The 17446-nt window shown below is 57.6% G+C and overlaps 1 long non-coding RNA gene across 1 annotated transcript in view; it reads left to right on the forward strand.

Moving 5' to 3' along the window:
• Positions 1–8510: 8510 nt before the first annotated feature.
• LOC104387771 overlaps positions 8511–17446 on the forward strand; it is a 19308-nt gene continuing 10372 nt past the window's right edge. Inside the window, exons 1-2 of the long non-coding RNA XR_719860.1 lie at positions 8511–8571; positions 12316–12415. This is a non-coding gene — a long non-coding RNA (uncharacterized LOC104387771). The remainder of the gene's footprint in view (positions 8572–12315; positions 12416–17446) is intronic.

Here is a 17446-nt window from a genome sequence, read left to right on the forward strand (position 1 = left end):
AGCAAGGTAAGGCTCCTTACCCCTCGGGGTACCCCCCCCTCCCCCGGGAAGGTCCCTTCCCCGCGGGGGTCGGGGCGGGAGGGCAGCGCTCCGGGTTCTCCTCTGGAACCGGGGAGATGTCGGTAAAAGCGGGGTTTGCCTTCGGGTGGGGACAAACCCGCTGCCCCCGGTGTGGCACTGGGGGGGGTTCAGACTCGTTTCCACCGTGGCCTCCCTCCCCCCCCAAGTGTGGTCTTACAAATAAGCAAGAGAGGGAAGATGGTGGGAGCCTCTCCTGTCTGTGCATCCCAGCCCTGGGGGTCTTTTCCTTCTCCCAGGAGCTAATCCAGGGGTTGGGGGGGGTGTGGTTTTTTTTTATCTTCCCATCTGCATCCTCTTTTTGTGGGTTGCTGCAAACTGTCCCCTTGCCAGCACAGGGTTCCCTTGTGCTGTCCCCAGCCAGCTGCCCTGGCTTGCCAGCCCAGCCTGCCCCAGGGGAAGGTTTTCCCCTCCCTCCCAATCCCAGCAGGACACTGGCCCCAAGCTCTCATTCCCTGGCTGAACTGGGGGGACAGTGATGCCTACAAATGCCTGGTAAATCCTCCTCCAGTCCATCTGCTCTTGCCCAGCTCAGCTGGGACTCGGTGACAACCTGAGGTGCCTGCACTCCCAGCACTGGTGGCTTTCTCCTTGTCCCAGTGGGGGGAAGTGAGGCAGAAGGTGGCTCAGAAGTCTGGGAGTGAAGCAAGGTCTGTGTGCAGTGAGTTCCAGCTGGGGAGCACAGGCCTGTGGCCCAGGCCCTGCTGGCTATTCTTAGCAGCATTTGTAATCCTTCAGGGCTGCCTCCAGGCTGCCAGGCAGTGAGCACACAGCCCTGGCCTTGGAGAGCATCCTCACTGACTCACTGGGCGGCCCTGGGCAGGTCCCAGGGGGCTGCACAGCCTCCTTGTACCCTGGAAGGCACAGGGTGAGTCCTGAGCTGCTGGGACCTGGCTCTGATTCCCTGTGCTCCTCACCTCCCCCTGTCATTTCTCAGCCTTGGAGCTCTCCTGGCACCTTGTGCTGTGAGTACAGCTCTTGAGCAGCTCCCTCCCTCATCCCAGCGTCCTGGAAGCCACATCTGTCCCTCTGCCGTGATTTATTGGTGTCTTTGATTACTGGGATCTTTGTTAAGCTGGAGAGCCCCAGGGTGTCCGTTAGCCAGCTGGGCTAGCTTGGCAGCAAAGCTGGCCACCTGGGCAGAGCTGCTGCAGGGCCTGGGCTGCACCCAGTGCTCTTTGATCAAGTGCAGCACCCTGTCAGGACAGATGGCCTTACCCAGTGCTGCCAGAGCTCACAGGTTCCTCTGCTGTGTCACTTGCTTAAGTCTTCTCAGGAATGTTTCTCCTCCCCTTTGGCTCTTCTTCAGTCCCCATGTCTTTGAACAGGCACTGCTGCAATTCTTATCCCTTTCAGAGAAGGACTCGGCTCCTTTATCACTACTCAGGCACAGGGAACTGGGGTTTGTATGCCTGGAAGTGAGTCCATACCCAAGGCATGGGGAGTCTTGTGTCCCCCAGAAGCCTGGCTGGGCTCTGTGGGACCAGAGTCTATGCTGCACTGACCTCAGCCCCTCTTGCAGCGGAGCAAAGGGGACACTGGAGGTGTGTCCCAAAGTCCTGGGAGGACACTGGATGGGTGGAGGATGGAGGGTCCTGGCCAGTTTTTCCTCCTGGGAAATGGTTACTTTGCTGTAGGAGCAAGGAAGGGCAAGTTTCCCTGGATCTGAGCAGCATCTCTTTGGGATTGATGGAGACCAGGGGGTGGCTGTGATCTGGGTGGTGGTGGAGAGCAGTGGGAAAAGGCAGGGATGCTTCTCACTGCTGAATAAGTGTTTGGAAATGCTGGCCCAGCTCATGGCTGCTGGGACTGCTCAGAGCAGGCTGCCTGGCCAGGGCTGGCAGTCCCGTGGTGCTGGGTAGCACAGCAGAGGGAGAGTGTGTGAGTGAGTGGGGAGCAGTGCCCTGGCTGCTGGTCCTGTGGGCAGAGAGGGGAATGCTTCCCACAACTCTGCACTCTCCCCTGGGTTTTCCCTGGTTTTTTTCTCCCTGCAGATATGCTCAAAGTTGCTGCTTCCTCCTCCTCCTCCAGCACTGCTTAGGGCAAAGCCCAGCAGATGTGACAGGCAGGGATGGGCCTGGCCTTGGGCAGGGCAGCAGGAGCTTTGCAGGCTGCTGGTGGGAAGGTGCCCTATCTCCCTGGCCTTGGCTGGGCTCGAGGGCTGCGTCCCTGCTGTGACTCAGCAGATGAGGCTCCCAACACCATCCACTGCTCCCTCCAGGCTGCTGCAGGCCCCAGGGCTTCTCAGATGCCTCAGCACATCAGCCAGCAGAGGGTCCTTTTGTTTTTTTTTCCCCCCCTTCCCATGTGCTCAGCGCATCCTGCACTGGGTTCCCTGCATCAACGACCCAACTGCTGCTGGAGGAACCCGCTGGGGCTGAGCAGCCTTGGTGTGTTTACTCAGTGGCAGGAGCTTGCACCCTGCTGCCTTCCCTTCTTTCTCCCTGCTGCCTTCCCTTCTTTCTCCCTGCTGCCTTCCCTGCTCCCTTCTCCCTGCTGCCTTCCCTGCTCCCTTCTCCCTGCTGCCTTCCCTGCTCCCTTCTCCCTGCTGCCTTCCCTGCTCCCTTCTCCCTGCTGCCTTCCCTGCTCCCTTCTCCCTGCTGCCTTCCCTGCTCCCTTCTCCCTGCTGCCTTCCCTGCTCCCTTCTCCCTGCTGCCTTCCCTGCTCCCTTCTCCCTGCTGCCTTCCCTGCTCCCTTCTCCCTGCTGCCTTCCCTGCTCCCTTCTCTCCCCTTCTTTCTCCCTGCTGCCTCCCCTTCTTTCTCCCTGCTGCCTCCCCTTCTTTCTCCCTGCTGCCTCCCCTTCTTTCTCCCTGCTGCCTCCCCTTCTCCCTGCCCGTGAGAACCAGGGTCAGCCGAGCACCCTGCTCTGGGCACTATGGAGCTCAGCCCCCCTGCTCCCCCCTCCTCCCCCCACAGGGTGCTGCTCAAACCAGTTGAGGCTTCCCTGCCCCTCCCCGGGTGGGAACCAGCAGAATCCTGCCCAAGGCTATAAAATGAAGCAGTGGTAGAGCCCAGGAGTCCTTGTTTCCATTAACTGCTCGGTCCTGGCTCCCATCACTGAACAAAAGTTAATGAGTGTGTCGCTGTCTGATCACATCCCCATCCCCAGCTCGTTAGTGGATGAGGCAGTTCTGTCACAGCCATACCCTCCGGGAAAGCTTTTGGGAGGGAACTGCAGTGTCACTGGGGCTGCCAGGTCTGGTTCTTGAGGGAAACTGTCCGGAAAACTTCGATTTTTGTAAGGAGCGTTTCTGCCCTGGAAGTGGCAGGGACAGGGAGGGTGCTCAGGGGGCTCCAGGGCTGCTGCTGGGGTGCTGCCCTGGCTGGGGTGCTGCCCTGGCTGGGGGTGCTGCCCTGGCTGGGGTGCTCTAGAAGGCAGTGCCAGGATCTCTGCCTGGCACAGCAGCCTGGCTGGTTTGCCAAGGGTTAACTGCAGCTGGTGGCTTCCAAGAGAGCAGGGTCAAGTGGGTGACACTGGGGAGAGAGGGGACAGCTCTGGAGGTGCCCTGGCAAGAGGGAACCTCGACTCAGGGTGCTGTGCTGCCCCCAGGTAGCAAAGGCTTGAAGGGGATGTCACCTCTTCTGCAAAGCTCCCCACAGCTTTCCCCTGTGCTCCCCACACCAGCTGTGCCTTCTTGGGGCTCCCAGCACCCCTGGACACACCAGCTCCCAGCGAGGGCTCCCTTGAAATTGAGGTCTGCCCCTTTAACACCCCCTCCCTGCCTTCCCTGCGCCGGCAGGGAGGGGATGTCTAATTAATCTGGCGTTAATTGGCGGCTGTGCAGGCTGCCCCAGGGCTGGAGCTCTGCTGTGTGCTGAGGAGGAATGACAGGATGGGCTGCCCCTCGTCACAGCCCTGGCAGTGACACAGGGCCCTGGCTGTGGGGCTCCCCTGCTGGCCCCAGCCCTGCTGGGAGGTGCCCCAGGGCAGCCTGTGCTGATGAGAAAAGCATTGTCTTGTGGGGTGGCTGCAGGCTGGGAAGTGGAGCAGGGTGTGTGGCACCCCCTGGGGAGCCCTGGGTGAGGGTCGTGCTCTTCCCTCCATCCCAGCTGAGGGGCTGGAGCTGCTGCTGGGACACGGTGTGGGGCAGGGCTGTGTCAAGGCTTTATGGTGTGTGGGTCCCAGTGGGTCCCAGAGGGTCAGGCTGTCACTGGGTCCCTCCTGGGCTGGATACAGCCCTGGCAGCTGGCACGGAGCTTGTGTCCTGCTGGAGCAGAGGCCTCTGCCCAACAAGATTTATTTATTTATTAGTATATATATTTTTAAAGGCTTTTTCCTTCCCCTTTTCCTCCTGGCTTTTTTCTGGCTGCCTGGCTGGCTGCTTTCTTTCCCTCTTGCAATGTCTTGCATCAGGCTTGGAGCAGAAAGTGCAGCCATAAATGGCAACACACAGGGCCTGGGAGTTTAATCCAAGACAATTTTCTCCCCCAGCTTTGCAGCCTGGGACCTTCCCTTTCCCCAGAGCTGGACTGGGTCGCTCATTTGCCCCCATCGTGCCCATAAAAGCTGGGGCTGTAATTGAGGACAAGGAGAGGAACACACCAGCCCCATGGCCTCCTTGTGTCCTTTCTGGGAAGGGAAACCCATTGCTCAGAGAGGCTTGTGCTGAGGGTGGAGGAAACAGGGAGGAAATGGCCAGAAATGAGCTGAAAACCAGATGATGCCGTGATGGGGAACCCGGCCCCCACCTCCTGCAGGGCTGGGAGGGGGGTTTTCAGGGGACACCAGCAAGCTCCTGCATCTGAGCTGTCTTCCCCTGAGTGATTTGGAGCCATCTGTGGTCAGTGCAGCCCAAAATGCCCCTGGAGGTCTCGTCCTCACTCCTGCTCCAAAGCTGCTGCTGCTGGAGTCACCGTCACGCGTGGGCGTCTCGCCCGTGGGGCTGTGGGAGCTCGAGGGCAAGAGCTGCTTCTGATGATCCAACAAATGCTTCAGCTCTAAAGCCAAGGGCTGCCAAAAGCCAAGACAGATGTGCTGCTGTCCTGGTATTGAAGGTAAATCACTGGCTGGATGTTAACCCTGCAGTGGCAGGTTGTGCAGGGGTGTGACACCAGTGTCAGGAGTGGGGCAGGACCAGGCAGGAGCCCACGTGGGGCAGGTTCCCAGCCCTGTGTGGCTGGAGCTGTGGTTGAACGTGCCACCTATTGTTTGCTGCAGCAGCTGGCCTGGGTGGCCTGTGTCAAGTCCTCTCCAGATGCTCCCAGACCATGACGTGTGCACTCACCCCGTGGGAAGGCTTTCTTGGTTGGTGTGTGTGCAACCACAGAGAAATCCTGTCTCGGAGGCTGGTGGGGCACCCAGTCCATGCATCTCCAGCAGCTCCACCTGCTCCTGGTTCACCCAGTGCCCAGGGTACTGCAGTGTCTGTCCTCTTTGGTTGCCAAGTCTCCCAGCGTTGCCCCAGCACTTCCCTCCTCCGTTTTTCACCTGCAGGACACTGCCCTGTAGACATCCCAGGGCACAGCAACCCCTGCCTTGGGCTGTTCTTGCCCAAAAGCTTTGAGGAGACACCAGCACAGCAGAACCCACCAGCAGTGGCAGGGCTGGGGAGCCCTGGAATTTGGGGCAGGCTCCCTGTGGGTATCAGGATGCTCCAGGCAGGGAGGGCTGCAGGCACAGCCAGGCTCAGAGAGGGGGTTTTGTTTCTTGCTGACTGGTTTTCAGGCCAGCCTGGAGGCTGCTCCCAGCCCTCACTGGTGTTTTGCTGCAAGGCCACCGTGTCCCTGCCCACGCATCCTCCTCCAGGGCTGCTCTCCTGGCACAGAGGGGGAAGGTTCAGCTGAGAAGCCTTGGGGCTGGGAGAGGCCAGGAGAAGGCAAACTTTGCAGGGGGGCCAAGGCCAGGCTGCTTCCCAAGCTGGTGTGGGGCTGAGGGCAGGGAAAGCCCAGCCCTGGGATCACTGTGAGGAGTTTCAAGGGGGTTTTGCCTGGTGATGGAGCAGGCAGAGCAGACCCTGCAAGTGTTCATGGACTGAGCCTCCCTCTCCTCTTCCCTCCTGCCAGCCCTGAGCTGCTGCATCAGCAGCCTGGGCAGCTGCCTCCAGCCCAGCTGGAGCTGCTCCCCCTCAGCCATGGCCCTGGTCCCAGGGGATGGGGCAGCTCCTGAGCTCCCAACCCTGCTCCAGGGCTGAGCACTGGAAGTCTCTGCTGTTCCTCACTGGGCACATGGATGGGAGGGCACCAGGGCAAGGTGGGGGGCTGGTCCCACCTTGTAGAGATGTGTCCATGGGTGTTGGTGGTGCTGGTTGGTTGAGCCTGGAGGGGAGGCGGAGGGGTCTCAGGGGTATTTTGTCCTCAAAGCTTTTGCCTTTTTCCAGATACCCCCTGTGGATTCCTCACCTGGGTCCAGCCCTGAGCAGATGGGCCAGGCAGAGGGTGGATCCAGCCAAGCAGCCCTTCCCAGCAAGGCAGAGGTGAGTGGGACAGGGACAGGGGCTGGCACCACGAACAGTGGGTGAGTGGGACACTCCTGGGGTAGCAGCAGCCATGGAGGGGGCAAAGCTGCACTCCTGGGAGGGGCTTGGGGGGGCTTTTAATGGCTTGGTGCCCTTAATGCAAGAGAGAAACTCTGCTCCAGGTGCAAATGTGCTGCTTGGATGTGGCAGGAGTGATGCTGGGTGGGGGTCAGGGAGTGGGGTCATGCTGAGGCAGCCCCAGGGTGGCTCAGGGGGTGGCTCAGTGATGGCTGGGGGTGCCAGGGGGTGAGTGGCTCCCACAGCTGGGGTGCTGGGGCTGCAGCAGGGAGGGGGGAGGAGAGATGCTGGCATCTGCCTCAGCCATCCAGGCAGAAAAATGCTGGGCTGCAGGGAGCTACTGGCTGCAGGAAGCTGGGGGGTCCCTGCACAGCCATGGCATGTTGCTGTCCCCTGCCAGCCTGGCATCCCTGGTGACTCCCTTGGTGCTCCTGTCAAATGTGGTTTGTTTTTTTTTTCCTATTTTCCATCCTTGGAAGCCTGAACCCCAAATTTCCTATTTGCTTCCACTGTTAAATGTCCAGAAATGCTCAGTTTCCAATGCCAGGCTAAATCTCCCTCCTTGTGCTGGCTCCCAGGGGTTCAGCTCTCCCTGGGGGCATCTCAGCTCACAGGGAGAGACAGATGGGGCTGGGTCCCCTGGGGCCAGGACTGAGCATCCCCTCCCTGCTCCCCTGGGTGCTGCCCTGCTCCCAGCCATTCCCAGGGGAAGCCTGGGTACCCGGTGGGAAGTGCCCATGTTTGGAAGTGTGGCCCAAAATAGCCGTGGCTGCAGGGGGTGGGGGTCTCTTGTCCTTCTGGGGAGCTGCAGGGCAGGGTGGTGAGGAGAAGCCAAAGGGCTGTGAATCATGTGCATTCCTCACCAATGACAAGGGAACCCAGCTCTGGGTCAGGGCTGCACCCAGCCCTGCAGAGGTTTCCCTGGAGCTGTGCACTGCAAGGCCTCAGCTCTGCACAGGGTCCTTCTCCCACCACCCTGGTTTCCCTCAGGTGTCCTTCATCCCCAGCTTTTCCCTCTTGGGCTCACCAGCCTGGCAGCTCTCCAGGCTCCATCCATGCTCCTTCTTCCCCTTGTCTCCCACGTTCTGTGCCCTTTGCACTTGGGAAGGGACCCACGGGGCCAGGAGGATGCTCCAGGGTGCTGCTGCCCTCTGAGCTCAGCTCCCAGGGGTGGGTGCTGGGTGCTGTGCTCTGTGGGAAGAAGGTAGGTACATGGGGGCATTGCCATGTGTCACTGTCTTATCTCCAGAGCTGGAATGTTCCCCTCGTTCCTTGATGTTTGCAGCCCTCTCTGCTGTGTGTACCCTGAGGGGAAGGAATCTGGCCTTGATAAAGCTTGTAGGAGGCAACCCCTGAAACTTCCAACACTGCTTTTGAGTTTCAAATGAAACAGCAGTGCTGGCCAAAGGCTGAGATCAGCCACCCTGCTGCAGTGTGGGTGGGGGGAATGAAGGGTCAGGGGGGGCTCTGGGCAGGAGCCAGTGGGGTCCTGGGGGGTTCCAGCACCAGCCCCAGCTGGCAAATGCTCCTGTGCTTCAGAGCAGCCCTATGGCTGGTGGCCCTAAGGTGGCTTTAGCTGGGGACCTCCTAGTGCTGGGAGGGTCCATGCAAACCTGCCCTGGGGGCACACAAGAACCCTGGTGGCTGGTCCCCTGCATGGCCCTGGGCACAGGGGGGTGCACAAGGTTGTACCTGGGGATGCCAGGCAAGCAGGTACTTCCTAAAAGCCTTAATAACCCCTTGATTCTGGGGAGGCATTTGCAGTTCACAGTCTTTGGGTGGGACTGCAGGAAGCAAGGCCAAGTCCCCCCTACTGATGAGCCAGAAGAAAGCAGACTGATGGTCCTCACTCATTGCTGAGCATCCTTTTGGCCTCTTCCATGATGGAGGCAGGAGAGAGGTGGGTTATTTAGCACAGCACCTTCTCCTCATGGCTGCTTTGGTTTTTAACTCCTCCAGGAGGAAGATCTGGACTCAGAAAATGAGAAGCTGGTGGTGAGAGAGCTGGAGGAGGAGGATGGTGAGTGCTGAACAAGCCAGCACCCTGCAGGGAGGGTATGGATGGGTTTGAGGGGCTGAAGCTCTGAGTGCTTGAGGATGGTCTCTTTCCTCTGGGAAATGGCAAGGAAATTCCTGCCCTGGCAGCAGCTCCACGTGCTGCCCCACCTGCCCCTGGGGCAGCTTTGGGATGGAGCTGCCTCCAAAGCTCCTTCCTCACATCCAGAGCAACCTCCAGGGGCTTCAGCCAGAGCTGGGTTTAACTGATCAGCCAATTAGTCGATTGGAAAATGATTCATTGACTAATTGGGGAGACAACTGCTGTGCTTCTAGGAAGATGGAACAGATGGTGCCAAGCAAGAGTGTGTGTCTGGAGGGGACTCTGCTCTCCTGATGTCCCCAGGAGCCTCTGGCCAGGGTGGCCCTGGGCACCAGGGCAGCAGGAGGACTTGGGGTGTTCCCCCTTCCCTGCCCCACTTTCCTCTTGCCCTCTCCAAGGCTCTGTGTGACAATCCCCTGGCTCAGGGGGATTACACCTAATGCCACAGAGAATGTTAATCTTGGAGCTGTGCCCGGGAGGTGGGGGAAGAGCATTGGGAGAGGGGCTTCCCAAGGGACACTTAGCCCACCCTGCTGGGCTTCCTGGCAGCACCAGTGATCAGGGCCATCACCTTGCAGGACTGAGGGAGTCCTGACTGGAGGAATGCTGGGTGGATCCTGCCAAATGGCTGCTCAGCACTGCTGCTCTGCCAGGGTCTGCATCCTGTGGTTCAGCCCCCAAGCAGCTGAGCCTCAGGATCAGGCAGTGATGGGCACCACTAGCCCTGTGTCCCCCTCAGGCACCTCCTGCAGACATCACAGACTCCTCTCCTGAATTCTTGACACCATTTCTGTGGTGTTTTGTAACAGGGCTGGGCAAAGCTCAGCCTGGAGCTGAGGAGGGGAGCAGGGAGCAGCTGGGGCTGATGCTGGTGCCCTGGTTGCTGGGGAGCAACCTGGCTCCTTCCTTCCCCATTTCTCCTGCACCTTGCTGGTTCCTGGCCTCACTGAAGCCACTGAGCTGCTGCTCAGCCAGTCCAGGAGCAGAGATACCCCTCAGGAACACAGGGGTGGCACAGGAATTCTGTCACCAGCCACAGTGGCCAAAACCTCCAAAGCAAGGAGGATCCCAGGGCAGAGAGATGAAAGACAAATATTTGCTTTAATATGAACTCAGGGAGGCTCTAAGTAGGTCACCTCATATTTCTGTAGTGTTCTTGCTGAACACGTGCAAAACCCAACCTCCCCTTTTTCCCTGTGTTTCCTGAAGTTTGTTTTCAGGCTGCAAGGAAAGTTCCTGAGCTCAGAAAACATCCAGTGGTTTCCAAAGCAAGCACAGAGGCTCCTTCCTAACCACAGCGTGTGGGCAGGGAGATGGGTTGTCTCCTCACCTCCCTCCTCCCTTATTCTTTTCTGGGAGGGAGGGGGGTGGGTGGCAATAAAACTGCCCTTTTGGGGACAGGCAAAATCCCAAATCTCAATGTACTTGGCTAAAAAAAGCCACGTGAGGGAAATGATCTTAATTGTCCTTGAAATCAGGCGAGTTATACAAAGGTAAGGAACCAGCTCCTGCATCTGGGTAAGAAACAGGATGTTACACCCTCTCTTTTTTTTTTTTTTTAAATATAATTATGATTTCTTTCTCTTTATATCTCCCAAAGCAGCAACCAGCTGAATTTTTCTTTCCATGCACTTTTTACAGGCACCCAAAGGGCTGATAAGCTGCTGCCTTGCTGCTTGTTTCCAGCTGGCCAGGCTTGTTGGTCTGCTGGTCCTGGAGGGTTTTCCCACTGAGGGAACTGGGATATGGCTGGAGCTGAATGGTTGGGATGCAGGATGGGAGCCTGGAGGCTGCTTTTGTTCAGACCCTTGGTGCAGATGGGAGGGAAAGGGTTTGCCTTGTTGTTCTCCTGGGAAACCCAGTGGTGTTTTGGGGTCTGGGAAACACTCTAATCCACCAAGAATTCCCAGGGAAGGTCCCCAAAAGAAGGGAGGAAAGGTGGATATCAGCTGGGAAGAGGTGTCTGTTCCCTTCCCAGCCTATCCCTGGCACTGACCTTGCAGTGCTCAGCACAACCAGCCCCACACCTGCCCACGCAGCCCTGAACAGCTTGTTCTTGAGCTCCCCAGGGTCCCCACCCACAGAATGAAGCTCTGACTTGGTTTTCGTGGGGGGATCCCCAAGGTCTGTGAGGGCCCTGGCAGCAGCTGAGTGTGTGCATGAGCCTGGGGCTGGAGAAGTCCCTACAGCAAGCAGGTGATCCTGGGAAGAGGGATAAAATCCTCCTGAAGGGGAATATTGAGCAGAAAATCTGAAAGGGAGCTGCTGATGTTGAATCCTTCTTGGGGTGAGGGAGGGAGGAGAGGGGCTCTGGGGTGTTTTCCACTTAGGCAGGTGGAGGAGGAGAGAGATAGTTGGGAATGTGGTGCCTGCAATAGCAGAGGTGAGGATTGGAAGGGGCTTCCCAGGTGGCTGGGGACAGGGAATAGGTGCCCAAGTTGGGGCTTTCTCTCCTGCCACAGAAATCAGAGGAGTTTCACCACTCGTAGGGTCTAGCTAGTGCTGGGAGGTATCATCCTGGAGGTTTGGTCTGTGGGTAATGTGCAGTTTTTCAGGGCCAGGCAGATAATACAGTAACATCTTCTTCTTGTGGACCCCTGAAAAGTACCTCCAGGGCTGTGAGGGTTGGTGGGAACAGCAGATGCTTCTGGGTGGAGGTGGGAACAGCAAAGCTGGGTGGCTCGAGGTGAGTCCTGCAGTCCCTGGGAGATAAAGGCCCACAGATCCACAGCCACAGAGAACCAGGGGAGGCAACCACCCGAAGCAGCAGCTTTTCCACCCTTTGGATTGACCTCCACTCCTGTTGTTTTCTCCCATCTGCAGGAAGACAAAACAAGGGAGAGGTTTTGAAAAGCAAATCGTGCTTGAGCAAAATCCGATTGGAAAAGGCTCAGCTTTGGCTCAGGGGCTGGGAGCTTCAGTGCTCCAATTAGCAGGGGGCTGAGGCTGGCAGGCTGGCCAGGAGAGCATCCAGGCCTGGAGAAAAAGACCTTTGTTTCCTCTTCAGCTCCGTTGGATGGTGGCAGAGGAACTTGGAGCAGCTGTTTTGGTGCTCCTGGGGCTGCCTCAGCTCAGCTCTGCCTGCAGCCCTGGGGTTTGCAGGCTGGTGCCCCCTCCTTCCCCAGGCTGTGTCCTGGGCTGCAGAAGAGCTGCTGGGCTGCCTGGCCTGGGACAGCTCCTCTCATGGCCCCCCCAAGCATGGGAAAGGGCCCCTGGAGGGAGGGGAGGAAGAGAGGAGGGGAATGCAGGTCTGGAGAGCAGAAGCAGAACATGCTGCTGGCTAATCAGGGCAGGATTAGCATCTCTTGATAAGCCAAGATGGGCCTGCAAAGCTTTGAACCCAAAGAGAGCACCAGCATATGGTTCCTGTGCTGTAGGATTTGCTTGTGGCTGCTGCCAGGTTTGCTGTGCCAGCTGCAGGGACACTCCTGCTGTCCTTTGCCCAGCAGCATCTCCACCCTCCCCTGCTCTCCACAGCTTCCCTCACACTGCCCAGGCTTTCTGGAGCCTGGAACTGGCTCTGGAAGTAGCTTTTGGGGTGGCTGTAGCTTTTAGGGTGCATGTGTGGGAGCAGGAGTCAGTGAGAAGCTCAAGGGAACAAGCCTGTTGCTCTTGGGATCTGGCTCACTCAACCCCTTGGCCTTCTTTGTCTCTCCCACTCTCCAGCTGCAGATGAGACATTCTCTTTTAAATACAGTCCTGGAAAGCTGAGGGGAAACCAGTACAAGTCCATGATGACCAAAGAAGAGCTCGAGGAAGAACAAAGGTACGTTGAGGTTCCTTTTTCTTCTTGCCCAAGGCCACCTGGTTGGTGGCCTTTTGCAGCAGGCAGGGTGTGTTCAGTCCCTTCTCCTCCCAAACTGCCTTGAGAGCCTTGGGTTCAGTGGCTCATTGCACCATGGTCCAGACCTCCCCAACCCAGGAAGAAATGAGAACAAATCAAGTAAGGGTGATGTAGGAGATGGAGACACTCTGGCCCATGGAGCTGTTCAAGCTCCTTCTCTGGGTGCTCTAGACCAAGTTTCCCAGCTGATGAAAGCTGAGGTAGTTCCCCTCATCCCATTAGTGCTACACTCATTTCCAGCAGTTGAGGATCTGATCTCTAGCACTTCTCCTCCCCTTACACTGTGGATGGTCCCCAAACTGAGGAGATGGGAATAGCTGAGGAATATTGGAGCAAAGTGACTGAGCCTGGAGTTTTGGGGTTCACTGTGATGGGGCTAAAACCAGGAATGTCCACCCCTGGGGCTGGCTCCTCAGGGCAGCCAGGGGTTTGCCCTGGTGGAAAAGAATTGTCCACCTCCAGTTCTTGCTAAAGTTTCCTCCTGAGCTTGAGCCCTGCCCAAAGAAAGGAAGAGCCTGCCCTGGTACTGGGAACCAGCTTTCCAGCTCAGGATTTCCCACTTCAGTCTGCACCAGGGAAATCCACCCCTGTAGCTCAAGCAGCAAAGCTGTACCCAGAGCCTGGGGGGTTGCTGTGGGTCTCTGCCCATGTGCAGGAGGGGTCCTGCAGCTCCCAGGCACCCAGAGATGTGGAACCCCCCAGGCAGGGGCTTTGCCCTGCCAGCAGGCTCTGCCAGGCTGCTCCCCAGCAGGTGGGTGCAGCTCATCCCTCTTCCCTCTTGGATCAGCTGCAGGGAACTGGTTTCCCACTGGTGGCTCCTCAAGCCTGGGAGATGTTGTTCTCTCCATTACTGTCCTAAGAGCTGTGGGACCCAATTCTTCCCCTCCCTTCCCCAGTGCTGTGCATGTCCTAGAGGGGTTTGGGGGAATCTGCCCCCCCTGGCTCGTGCTGTGGTTTGGCTGCCACCCCAGGGGGGTGGTGCAAAGGCTGGGCAGGGGGGAAAGGAAGGCTGGAGGGACCACATCCCCCCTGGGCCAGGCATGGCCCTGCTGGCAAGCCCTGTCTGGAGGCCCCTGAGCACCATGTCCACCTTGCTGGGGGCTGAGCTGGCCAGGGTTGGTCTCCATGGTGTGAGCAGGACACTGTGAGTGAATCCAGGGCTGGCAGGGACATGCCCCTGCTCTGGTCCTGGGGAAGGCTCAAGTGGCACACAGGGCTCCATGCAGGCCTCTCCACATTAAACCTGACTTTCCCAGCAAGAGATGTCTTCTTCCCTTTCTTCCTGGCTTCTGGGCTCCCAGGTGCCCTCAGGTCTTGGGCTTCAGTTGCCTTGTAGCAGTCCCAGGAGCAAGGACCTGCAGGGGCTGGGTGCTCTGTGGTCAGCAACAGAAACAACCTCTGGTTTCCTGGGGCACTGGGTTGGTTCTGCATTGGTGGCATGAGGGAAAGGTCTTGTTTTCTTTCTTCCTTTTGGTATCTTGAATGTCCCTGGAGCCCCCAGCCTCTCAAAGGCCAAGCAGGTCTGTTGGTGTCGTTGTGTTTGTTACCTGGGGAGGGTGGTGGTGGGATGACCTGAGTGAATGTGAGTGAAACCCCTGGGGCTCAGTGGGAATTGCTTTTCAGGACCCTGCTGAGCACCAAAAGGCCACTTGCAGCAGGCCAATTCAAGCCCTTTGCAGCAGCAGCTCCATCCAAACCAGCCAAGCAATCACTCCTCAGGTTTTCAGGGCCAGGAGTCCTGCAGGACCTTGGGCTGGTTCTTCTGTGGCAAAATATGGTGCTGCTGTTGCCTGGCCTGGGGACACTGAGGGGACATTGCCTACAGACACCAGGGGTAGAGGGTCCTAAGACCCTCTAAGTTGTAGTCTGTAAGTCCTAAGTTGTACTTAGGACTGTAGAACCAGCTCCAGGGGGTGGTGGAACTTGCCTGGGCATGTGGGACCTCCCAGGCCTTGCTGACCATGTCTGGTGTGGTCCCAGGGCAGGACACCCACCCAGGAGTCCCTTGGAGCCCCCCATGCTGAGGGCTTTGGCAGGCACGTTTTTCCCACTGCTCCTTTCTTTTCCTCTCTGCCATATTTGTGTTGTTTCTTGCTTTAAGGCAGCTTTGTGAATTCTATATTTTTGGTCTTGCTGTGTTGCTGGCTCACATCCCCCCACCCCCCCAAACAATCTTCATTGTGGCATCAGCAGCTTCTCATTTCAGGCCTGGCAGGGGGTGCAGGAGGGCAGAGCTGCTGCCAGGGAGCTCCCAGGGCAGCTCAGCTCAGCCCAGCCCTGCATCCCTCTCCCTCCACCATCCCATCCCTCTCCCTCCACCATCCCATCCCTCTCCCTCCACCATCCCATCCTTCCCCCTCCACCATCCCATCCTTCCCCCTCCACCATCCCATCCTTCCCCCTCCACCATCCCATCCTTCCCCCTCCACCATCCCACCCTTCCCCCGCTCCCCACACCCCCTGCCCATGCTGCTGAGCTGCTGTGACCCAGGTTTGCCACCTTTATGTTGCAGGATTGAGCTGACCTCTGATCTCACATCTCTGTAGCAAGTACCTTAGGTCCTCGGCCACAAACATTCTTGCAAATCTTGTTGGTAAGGACATGCTGTTCATCCTTCCCCCTCCACCATCCCATCCTTCCCCCTCCACCATCCCATCCTTCCCCCTCCACCACCCCACCCCTCTCCCCAGCCCCACACCCCCTGCCCATGCTGCTGAGCTGCTGTGACCCAGGTTTGCCACCTTTATGTTGCAGGATTGAGCTGACCTCTGATCTCACATCTCTGTAGCAAGTACCTTAGGTCCTCGGCCACAAACATTCTTGCAAATCTTGTTGGTAAGGACATGCTGTTTCTTAGAAGTAGTGGTACCACTGGTAACATCTGCTCATGTGGTTTCTTGCTTTTGGGTCTCTGGGGGAGGGTTTGTCTCTGAGCTGCAGTTGATCACCTGTCCCACCTTCCCCAGCACATCCTTCCCCCTTCCCTCCTCATAACTGGGCCCATTTCCCTCCTCCCTCCATCTCACTTCCCATGGGGACTCTCACAGTTGGATCCTCACCTCTTCCCTCTTGGATGCCTGAAGTTGGACACCCCACCATGATTTCTGTGTCCTCACTGGGAAAGCCAGGGTTGCTGGGACAGGATTTGCTTTCAGCCCTGGCACCTTCCCAGCTTTCCCATGGACCAACAGGTTGTAAGAAACATCCCCAAAAGGACAAGTGGGTCCCCCAGACCCTCTTCAGGCTTCCTGTTGTGTTGCTCTGTGGTCCTTGAGTCTTTAATCTGGGGACACCTGATTTTGGAGGTGCCACTGCAGGAATTGCTTGAGCTCTAGGGCTTCAGCCAGGAGAGCAGGCATGGAGCAGATTGGGTTATTTAACCAAAACCCCACATCTGCTCTAACCTGCATCCCTCCAGAAGCTCTGAGTGTCTTGCCTGGTATTCACTGGAGTTTTGTGGCTTCAAACTGGTGCTAAATCTGGACTAAAAGGGGAAGGAATGTGACCTTTAGTGAGTGATGCAACTTCCTGCTTCTGGTTACTTCAGTCTTAACAAAAGAGAGGGATTTGTCAGTGAGGGAGCAGGATAGTAAATCTGGTTTGCAAATACATCTGCTCAGGTGGTGGTTGTGCTTGATCACACCTGGTGGGTCTCCAGGGCTCCTAGAACAGAAGCACGAAGGGTTTGTCCCCTGAGGGAGAAAAATAGTCTGGGCAGGAAGGGGAAGAGGGCAGGGGAAGGATGCAGCCCTCGAGCCAGCAGAGTGTATTTCCCAAATCCTTCTCCTCTGCCCCTGAGGCTTTTGGCCATCTGATGCCAACTGCAGCTGCCAGGCAGCAGTGGGGGCTGAGGGATGTGAGTTGTAGCAGGGCAGCCTGTGCCCAGGCAGGGCTGGGGCAGGAGGCACCAGGGACTCTTGGGTCTTGCTGTCCTGGCTGGGCACCTCCTGCAGATGGAGGGAGGAAGATGAAGGGCTCCCCAGGGTGCCTGCAGGGCTGACGTGGTCTCTGGCAGCTGCTCTTCAAACCTCCCTTGAGGCTGAAAGAGGTTAGTGGGTTGTTTGAGTTGTTGTGGTTTTTTTTTCAGTTGGAAATGTTGAGCAGTGGCAGCTGCAAAAAGGCTCCACTCATAGGCAAAGAGAAGCAACCAGGAGGAATGACTCCCTTAGGTCTCTCTTTCCATGAGGCAGGTCCCAGCCAAGTCTTGGTGGGCCTTGGTGATGTCCAGGGGTTGAGCTGTTTGTGCTCTGTCCTTGCCACTCTTTGCTGGGTGTGTTGCCTGGAGAGAAGGGAGCAGGTCCCATCTGATGGTCCATGGAAAGGTCTCTCCTCTCTGTCCTTTTTCTGTTTCTGGGAGGTAGGAGGAGGTGGAGAGCCAGAAGCTGTGCTGTGGGCAGCCCTGCAGAGCCCTTGAGCAGGGTCTGAGTGGCACCAAACTGCTCAGACATGCTCTGCTGTTCACAGGTGCACCCAAGGATGGAGCAGGTGACCCCCCAGAACACACTTCAGTCTCTGTAAGACTGAGGAGAAGGTAGGGATGGCTGCCCAGTTCCTTTGGCTAATGGGCTCAGTTCCTGTAGCCAGGTGACCCATTCTAGGAGCAAATTCTCCTCAAGTCTCAGTCCTCTCATCTCCTGGCCAGCCATGGGTGGGTTGAGGAGACACTGCTCGAATCCTGACTAGGTGCAAGCCCAGGTCAGCTCAGCTGCCAGTTGGAATTCATGCAAGGGGACTTGGATGGCTGTAAATCTCATGCTTGCTCCTTTTCTTGGAGGAAATTTAGCAATTGGAACCTCTCTCCTCCCCAGCTGGATTCAGGGTGCCTTGTGGTTATGAAGAAACCTGAGCTTGGACCTTGGACTTTCAGCAAGGCAGGACAGGCTCTGGCTCTAGGGAATGGCAGAGAGGAGAGACCTTTCCCTGCTCTGCCAGCCTTCCTGGATCAAAGCAGG

This window comes from Chaetura pelagica, unplaced genomic scaffold, assembly GCF_000747805.2.
Source record: "Chaetura pelagica isolate M959 unplaced genomic scaffold, ChaPel_1.0 scaffold704, whole genome shotgun sequence".
In the NCBI taxonomy this organism is placed as follows: domain Eukaryota; kingdom Metazoa; phylum Chordata; class Aves; order Apodiformes; family Apodidae; genus Chaetura; species Chaetura pelagica.